The sequence below is a fragment of the Pinus tabuliformis genome, chromosome 2_1 (genome assembly GCF_031772625.1).
Source record: "Pinus tabuliformis cultivar Carrire ecotype Pingquan chromosome 2_1, CPIR1, whole genome shotgun sequence".
In the NCBI taxonomy this organism is placed as follows: Eukaryota; Viridiplantae; Streptophyta; class Pinopsida; order Pinales; family Pinaceae; genus Pinus; species Pinus tabuliformis.
The window spans coordinates 198,783,922-198,793,429 of record NC_142299.1 but is presented as its reverse complement, the minus strand read 5'-3'; the positions used below and the strand labels follow the sequence as shown (position 1 = coordinate 198,793,429).

At 36.1% G+C, this 9,508-nt stretch overlaps 1 pseudogene; it reads right to left on the bottom strand.

The window, feature by feature from the left end:
- Window positions 1–299: 299 nt before the first annotated feature.
- On the bottom strand, window positions 300–1,279 carry LOC149199411 (tobamovirus multiplication protein 3 pseudogene; annotated as a pseudogene).
- Between the last annotated feature and the right edge of the window lie 8,229 nt (window positions 1,280–9,508).

The window sequence follows — 9,508 nt, the reverse complement described above, 5'->3', positions numbered from 1 at the left end:
ACACGAGCCACCGATTTTGCCTCAACAGGCTGCAATCTTCTCTGTCTGCGAGAGAGATTCGACGCTGTGAAGATCTGTCTGAGATAACCAAGTTCTGGTACTTTTTTACCATTGCGCCTGTATTTGTCGTGAGACTCTGCGCTTGTATTATTTTGACTTGATTTGGACCAGATTATGTTCGACGTTTCAAAGGCTTGACGTTTCAGTTGACCAGCAAACAGAGATGGAACAATTATCATAATACAAGCTTGTAAATTCCTGTTGTCAGTGTTGGCGTAATCTATGTTTTCACCCCATGTTCACCTCAAAACAACCTCGCACTTGGTGACACTAATGAGGGAACATACGCAGGTTCCTCTCTGAAACATGGTAGCATGTATGGTCCTTCTGATGGGTAGCAATTTTATTATGGGAACAAGTGAATATGGAACTATTTCCACTATCAAGTAACACATGAAGTTCAAGATCGGATGATCCAAAACATCAAGGTTTGCACCTTTGTCAAATGCAGAGAAAAACATCAAGACGCATCTTATAAAAAAAAAACAAGTAAAGCAGATTGTAGTAACATAGCCGACCTCTTGCAATTTGTTTTTGCGTCCTGTTGATTCAACTGGAAAACGTTGAAGCATGAAGAACAATCTGCCACCATAAAGTAAAAAAAAACCCAACGCTGCAAAGGAGGAGACACCTGCAAAGAATAACTTGGAGAGGATCTCAACAACTGGACTAGGGCTCCACCAAGAGTAAATCCATATGCATATCTGAATGAGATAGATGATATCATTGATTGTGATAAAAGCGGGTCTATAACCGTCTACTAATATTGGCAGAAGTTGGACCCTCCAATCATTCCGTGGGATGGGCCAGACGGGGTAGAATGGGTTCCAACGGATTTGAATGATGGAGCGGGGTTCGAACCGGGGTCTTTTGTTTCTGCTGCCGCCTGCGGTGGTGTACTGGAAAGTCCTTCGGTCAAAACTATTTTTTTGTAAACAGCAGCAGTTTCAGTTGGGTTTTGTTGACTTCCTGTAGTTGGGTTACTTCTCCTGCAATCCTTGTATCTGAAATCGGTGGCAATACGAAGTGGAATTGGAGATAGAAAATCTGAGCTTCTGAGCTTCAGAGAATCAACAGAAGAATTTGGAGTGAGGAAATTGAAGGTAGGGAGACTGTTAAGAAGCATTGTGATAATGCCGGCTCTATAACCGTCTACTAATATTGCCCATGCCTGATAGTATATTTCTGCCCAAAATAGGACCAACAGAGTATACGTGGTAAAAAAAAAAAAAAAAAAAATCGCAGGCCAGGCATATCAGCAAAACATGTAGCAAAATCGCAGGTTCTTGTGGCTAGAATCATACCAATGGCATCCATTGTTTGAGATTGTCCCCACAATACCACTCTTCAAATTCCTCTTTCAGAACGTTGATTTCCCGGAAACGCAGCCAACATATGATCTGGTAGACTTTTCAACTTGGAGTAGCCAGTCAAGTGAAGATCACGAAGGTTTGTAAGATTCCGAACGACTCAGGCAGCATTAGCAACTTCCCGCTTGCGTACATTCTCAAATGTTTAAGGGAAGTGAGATGAAATAACTCTTCCAGCAATGATTCCATAGTGCATCTCAGTTCGATCTTTTCAAGTTTCCACAGGATAGTAGTTCACATCAATGATTTTATTCGGGTTTTGAGTAATAATTGATGTAACCTCTCCTAGCTTATCAAAATCAAAGTATCAGTTCTTAGAACCCAGGCTGCCAACAAGCTTTGAAGGATGAGCATCTATAGGCAGAGCAATTGATGCCAAATTACAACCTGCACTTTCTGTTGGGCTAGTGTACTCGATAATTTCTGTGCAAAGATTTGAAGACTTGATTGTTCCCAAATTCTGTTGATTGCTCTTCCTGTTGCACGAGTCCTTGTACAACATATAAGGATTGCCAGTTTCTATCTGAGATTCTAAAATTGCAAACCAGAGATTTTGCGCTTGTACAACCTTCCTGGTCTTGCTCCGCTGCTCATTTTTAAGGTGTAAATCAGACATTGAAAAAAAAAATGGCCAGAATCAGTGAAGTATTAGAGTTCCTTAAAACTCTGATATTGTCTACTAATCATGATACATTAAAAGTCAGCAAAGTTTCTCTCACAGACATTCAAGTCTGTCTACAAAATGCACAAGAGAAAATTGATTTTTTGCAGCTTGAAACTCAGCTACAGCAAGAAGAATTAAAACAGAGGAATCATCATTTTGAACCTGTTTGTGTTCAAAACAATGAAACAGACTCCCATAAACAGCAAATCAATATTGTTGAAATTCATTCAGATCCAGTGCCCAATAAAGCAGCAGTTGTCCATGCAGATGTAGAAACTCAGTCTGCACTTCCCAAGCCCATCATCAGACCTTGGGAACAGCTTCTCCACAACAAGCACAGAACTGGTCTTGGATATGACAAGGACTTGTCCTTTCATATTCCAGACTACTCAAAGCCCATTCAGTTTCAGAGTGCTGGATTCATTCATGACAGTTCACCTGCTCTTCATTCTGCTCCTCTTCCACAGCAACAACAACAGATTGTGAAATGCCAACACTGTGACCGAGTTGGCCATTTGAAAGATCACTGTTTTGATCTTCATCCATGTAAGCATTGTCATAAAACTAGTCATTCTTCACACAGATGCTTCAGAAATAAATGTCCTGCAAGAACAAATATTCATCTTGGGTGGATCGCTTCTTGGCAATGGGCATCAACAGCCAAGAAGATATTCCAAACACATGTCAGAACTTGTTCCAGAATATTGAACAGTCTTGCAGTTGAGTTTTCTCCATCATCTCACCTTGTATCTGACAGGGGGGGAAATGATGGTCATCTACAAGCTTCAAAGCCACATCAAGCGAGCCTGAGCCACAACCTGCCACACCAGTTTCAGAGTTGTAGCCAGAGACAAAGATGCCCGTGAACATGCCTTCAGTTGGCAATCTGGGACACTTCCTCTAGCAGAAGACTTCAGCTTCTTGCCAGCTTTGGAAGAATTCCAGGAACACAATTGAGAACACTTCCTCTAGTAGAAGACACCAGCGTCTTGCCAGCTTTGGAAGAGTTCCAGGAATTGCATTAAGCATTCCAGAGTTGTTGGTTATCCTTAAACCATCACAGGTTGAGACTTCCCTTTTCAGGTTGAAGTTTTACCTTTTATGCGGGGTGAGACCTCCCTTTTATGGTTGAAGGTTTCCCTCTTTAAAACAATAGGATCACTTCCTCTAGCAGAAAACTTCAGTTTCTTGCCAGTTTTGGAAGAGTTCCGGGAACTGCACTAAGCGTTCCAGTGTTGGTGGTCATCCTTAAACCACCGCCCTTTATACCAACATTTCATAGAGCACATTCAGCCTAGTGCTGCCATGCATTTTTTGCACATTTTGTATTACAGCTCTCTTCTTGGACTCATACATAACCCTTCAGATTAAGGGGGGGAATGTTGGACACCTAATCCTAAATGGGTTAGTGTGGAAGCTGAATAGACCAAAGCAGTCCAAGAGACCTTGGGATCTGAAACCCAAGAGTCACATATTGTACTATAAATGTATATCTCATGTTAATAAAAAATGAATTGCATGTTTTATCTTTCATATTGTCTTTGTTGTCCATGTGTGTTTAACATAAATAAAACATGTTGTTCTTGGTAGTATTTGTTATACATATCATTATATTAAATTTTTGTTACTTTATCTATGCAGTCACAAAGTTTATATGAAAATTCAAGAACAAATGGTTAGATTGTTGAATGAAGATAGTTGGGATGATGTTGTACGCAACTATCCAGATTCAAGTTCTCCATCAACATTAAAAGCTTTTTATCTTGCATTTAAAAAGGTATATTGATTTATACATTCATTTTTATTCACCTGTGTACTATTTTTAATTTATAACTTACACCATATATTTGTTTATTTTATAAAATATGAGGAAGGATGATAATGGAGTGCTAGATAGTTTCAAAACCTTTATTGAAAAAATAAAGAGCGAAAGACTCAGGAAGCAACGTATTAAGAATGTTCAACTTGATCCAACTTTAATCATTTTATTTAGAATGGGCTAGACACTATTCAATATCAAGTAATACAAGGCGACTGTGAAGACATCGCTAAACTCATACCTAAAAGGAATTATGCCCTAGTCATTGCAGATATTCCCCATGGTTTCAATATTTCAAACATTGACTATGATAGTGACCCTTATACTTATCAAGCTCTTAGTAAAGTGGTTGCAGGATTTGTAGAAGTCACGTCATCACCATTATGGAGATTTGTGACATTTCATTCAGACACACAATTGGTAATGATATTGTCAAGCTTCAATGGGAAAACAAATTCAAGGATACAACTTACATGGTAAGACGTTTAAAATGTATATTTGATTAATGTTGAAAAATTTATTTATGTACAAGTTGATTGAACTTTTACTATTTCATATTACAGGAAAAAGTCAAATCTTCTTAACAATGAAGATCAACAATTTATAAATGATTGTGAGTTCATTCATATTGATAGTTGGGCAAAAGATGATAGCCATATGTCTATGATTTTTAATCGGGTAGACGGAAAGATTCATAGCCAAATACTGACTTATGATGCTGTTGTGAGAAAACTAACATATGAAGACAAAGAAGCAAAATGAGAGATAGTTAACATTTATCAAAAACCACAATTACTGATTAACTATCTTATAGACATTTGTTCAAATGAAGGAGATTGGGTTATGGATTTATTTTCTGGCTCAAGTAAGTTTTATTATATGGAATTGAATTTCAATATGTTATTTTTTTAATTAATATGTCATTGTACTAATTTAGTTCATTATTTCTTTTGTGCTTGATAATTAGGTACAACACTAGCATGTTGCCTTCAAAAAGGAAGAAATTGCATTGCAATTGAAAAAGATCCAGTACAGTGCAATTTCATTCAGCAAAGAATTAATGCTCTTCAATTTCTTCCAGATGCAATGTAAGAAATTGGGTTGAAGAAAGGAGACTTTAGTGAATCACGTGTGGCAAAAAAGGCAAAGGAACCCCAACCACGATTACATGGAATGTTTGGAAAGACATACATTGGGAGATTCGCAGACATCAAAGACCCATTAGAAGAGGAAAATGAGCAAAATGAAACAGAAAATATTGTGGAAGAAGACAATGATGAAACTCTATAGGAAGAAGAGTTTGGATTACGTGACATTGTTGATTAAATTTAAGTTATGCTTGTAAATCAAGCTTTGCAATGTTTTGACTTTGACAGTTTATGAGAAGAATAAACACTCAATTAGGGTTGTTTACGTTCAATATTTGTAATATGTGATTTTTGCATTGATTTTTAAGTTAATCATTATTTTTTGAAAAAAAAAAAGTGATTATTATTATTTTTTTGACATGAAATTCATAAAAAAAAATATTATCTAACCATTTTTAGTTAAAATTATCATATAAAAATTGTGGTTTTGACATGTCAATTCTAGCAAAAAATTATCAAAACGTGTAGTTTTTTAGTTATATTTATGTTAAAAATGGTTATTTTTATGTCCATTGTTAAAAAATATTGTTTTTTAGAAACAATTATTTCATGTGGATTGAAAAATTAATTAAGGATGTATAAATATGTAGAATACGAAAATTCTAAATATCGACCTTCTAATTTAAAAATGCAAAACAATAAAAACCTCAGGAAAAAAAAATTAAAATTAAAATAAAAAACGAGAAAATGTGAAGAAAACTACCACTTCAAAAATTCTCAAATTTACAAAATAATTATTTACATTTTATACATTAAAAAATTTAAAGCCAAAAAACAGGGCTTTTAAAAAAAGGGTGTGATGCTTAAAACTCACTTTTTTAAATCAGCATGAAAATCACTACCATTCTAAAATGTGATGTACATGAAAAAAATTAAAGTGCCAAAAACTATGCTCTAAAAAAAACATGTGCGTTCTGCATCACCCCTTTTCATAATCAGGTCACTTTTTTGCTATCTCTACGAAACGGGTAATAGTATCAGTTCCCGTTTCAAAGTTTACATTGTTCTTTATATTATTATTATTAGGTCGGCTGGGTTATATTGTGACTCCTTAGACTCCTATATATAGAAAGGAGGTTTTGTCATTTGAATCATCAAAGAATCATTCATTTGTGTAATGTAAAGGAGGTTGCCCCCTTGAAGAGGCTGAATTCTAAGGCGTTGATCTATCTTTTCTGTCTTTTTGTGAGCTGGTTTCATAACAGAAAATTACAGCAAACCATCAAAATGAAAACTTAACACAGTTTTTTAATGAAGGAATTCACCCCTCCTGGGCTACATCTCCTTAGTTCAGCTTCCATGGCTTAGGCCTCTGTATTATCTCAATATGGAAAAAATATTGTTTACAAAGCTCTACTACTCCTTAAACTTGTTTCAATTTGTTCAAAAAGTCGAAATTAGCTAGGAACACCTTTTATTGAGCTCAATTTGGTCGAAATTTTCTCCAGTTATGACCCAAATTGTTTTTCCTTAGAAAACCAACACTCAAACTCGAGGAACTCCAATTATCTTCACTAAATTTGGAGTTGGTGCTGACTTTGGAGGTTTGTCATAATATCTGCAAAATTAAACTCCAGTTTAATTAGTGTTACCTCAAAATAATTAAGCACTAATCCAATTTTAACATAATTACCGCGCGGTTTCCGCTAACCGTTTGAGCTGACGATTTGTGTGAACACATGTCGTGGTTTTCGGCGCAGTTTCTGCAAACGGTTATGTAACGCTAGACGTTGTATAAGATGTTACCATCGAGTATACAATATGTCCCATGGATGGCATTAAATGTCACGGGTCATGGTTTAGGTTTGCATCGGATGGTGTGGTAATTGTAACTGTTGGAGCTCCTCCTAACCCCCAACTCTAACGACATTAAAATTCAAATATGTGCAGACAACATTGTATGTTAAGTAACAAGTTGTAGTGTAATGGCAATGTGTTGTGGTTGTTTGGTGTAGGTCCCAGGTTCGACCCCCCCAACCTGCCACAAAATTTTGTCACGCTACGCGCTGAGCCGACCTTTTAGGAGGGACACTTGGCAATCTCCGGGCTTGCCACTTATCCCCTCCTCATTGTTCTGTTCTAAACCAATAAAAACTTGCCAACACACCGCACCTAACAACCAATAAGAACATGACACTTAGTGAACTTTGATTGCACTGTTGACCATCATTGACCTTACATAGTCACCTACCACGTCAGTAGTATGGACTATTGATTGTTCAGTGATTGTGCATTTTTTTCAAAAATTTCATATGTTTGGTAAAGTGGACAAAACTCAATATGTTCCTCATACAAACTCGATTTTCAATGAAACAAGTTGTGTTAGGATTCTTTCACCGAGACGAACGTGATCATTTAGGTTTCAAGCCATTCTGAGAACTTTGATTTTTGAGCTAAATACTGAGTGCCTGATCATTCCTCCCCACTAGAAGCCTTTTGGACCCCAAAATATACTATCAATCATTCAACAGGTGAGGGTACAACTCCCTCACCTTCTCGATCTGCAACCATTTGGCTTTAGAACGGTTTTTTCCCTTGAGTCCCACTCTAAGGTATTCGACATTCCCTCTCTTCGAAGTTCTAGTTCTTCTGTCAAGTATGAGATCTTGTTGTAGCTCATCAATATATTCTGGTGAGAAATCATCTATTGATGGCAGTTGAACATGCTCTCCTTGATCATCAATCAAATGAGGCTCAAACAATCTCAAATTCTGAACATTAACAATAGAGTATATTTGCATATGAGGCAAATCAAGCTTAAATGCATTGTTACCAATATTTTCCATAATTTTAAAAGGACCATAACGGATTGGCTTAAGCTTTTTACCTTCCCCTTGAAGTCTCTATTTTCTAATATATAACCAAACTTAGTCTCCAACTTGAAATTTGTGATCGATACGGTGTTTGACATGCCTTGCGTTGTAGTTTCTTTGACTTTTCTCAAGTTGTTCCTACACTGTGTGATGTATCAACTGAATTTCCTCTATGAACTTCCTTGCCTTATCGATGTCACTGTGACCATTTATGGCAACATCTTTCTCAAAGATGAAGTCCAATGGCAATCTTGGCAAGTACCCAAAACATGCCTCAAAAGGCGATGTGTTTGTGGAAGAATACTTTGCCTTGTTGTATGCATGTTGTATGTAATGCAACTGTTCATCCCACAACTTGGGATGTTTGCTGCAATATACTCTAAGAAGATGAATGATTGTCCTATTAACCACCTCAGTTTTTCCATATCTTTGCGAATGAAAGGTTGTACTCTGTTGGGCAATTTATTGGGCTTAAATTGCTGCATTAAATTATCGACCAGGGAAACTCGTAAGCTTGTGATGATGACAGCAAAATATATGCAGGAGTAGGAAACTAACTCTATGTCTAACTAAATGATTTATGATTCAATACAATATGCAAGGGAAGAGGCTCCTAACTAAGGAGGTTTTGGTTGTCCTTCCCTACGGTATCATAGAGAAATCAGTGATTACATGAAACTAAAAACTTAAAATGAAGACAAAAGAATGAACTTAATTATTGTTTAGATTCAAGTAGAGAGAGAGACTAACTTAGTCTCTTGATTGTCCTCTCATGTACTAATCCAAACTAAACTAAGATTCATTCATAAGCATGAGAAATGAAATGACTTGAAAAATAAACAGAAAAGAATGAATTTCAATTACCATATAAATCAATGGAGAGAGAGCCTAACTTAGACTCTTGGTATCTCCTCATATGATACTTGAAACATAAAAGCAAAAGAATTAATTTTAATTATCATGCAAATCAAATGGAGAGAGAGCCTAACTTAGACCCTTGGTTGTTCTCTCATATGCTGATAAGATTCTAATTTAAAACTCATTCATCAATCATAAACAAATCCTCAAACATCTAAGCAATTAAATGAAATAAAATCTAATATGAAATAACATGTTTCTCTCATCCTTTTAGAGTGAGCTCAATTCTCTTAAGAACAAGACAAATTATTCCATATACTACATTAATGAAACTTATATCTAAAAACTACATAATGGAAATAAAACTACATAATGGACATGTATGAAAAATGAAGCTTTATTCTATGCCATCATAAGTTGGATACAATGCTCCAAGAGTCCTCCCTTTGGAATGGAGGAGGTACTCCTATTTATACAATGAGAGGAGATAACAAACTCATAATGATGATCCATTAATCTCTCTTTTAGTTCCATACATTTCTCAACCATCTAGACACATAACCCTATCCTCCATGATTTCCTCCATGAGGTCCATGATCTTCTCCATGATCTTTTCCATGAGGTTTATCTTATCAAATTCGAATTTGATCATTCAAGGCCACATAAAGATGCCCTGGAAGCTTCCTTTGTGCCTACACATGTCAACAAACTCATTCTAATTGTTAGGTATAAGTATAAGCATCTTATTTTCTAAAGTTTAGCCATAAATTCACTTA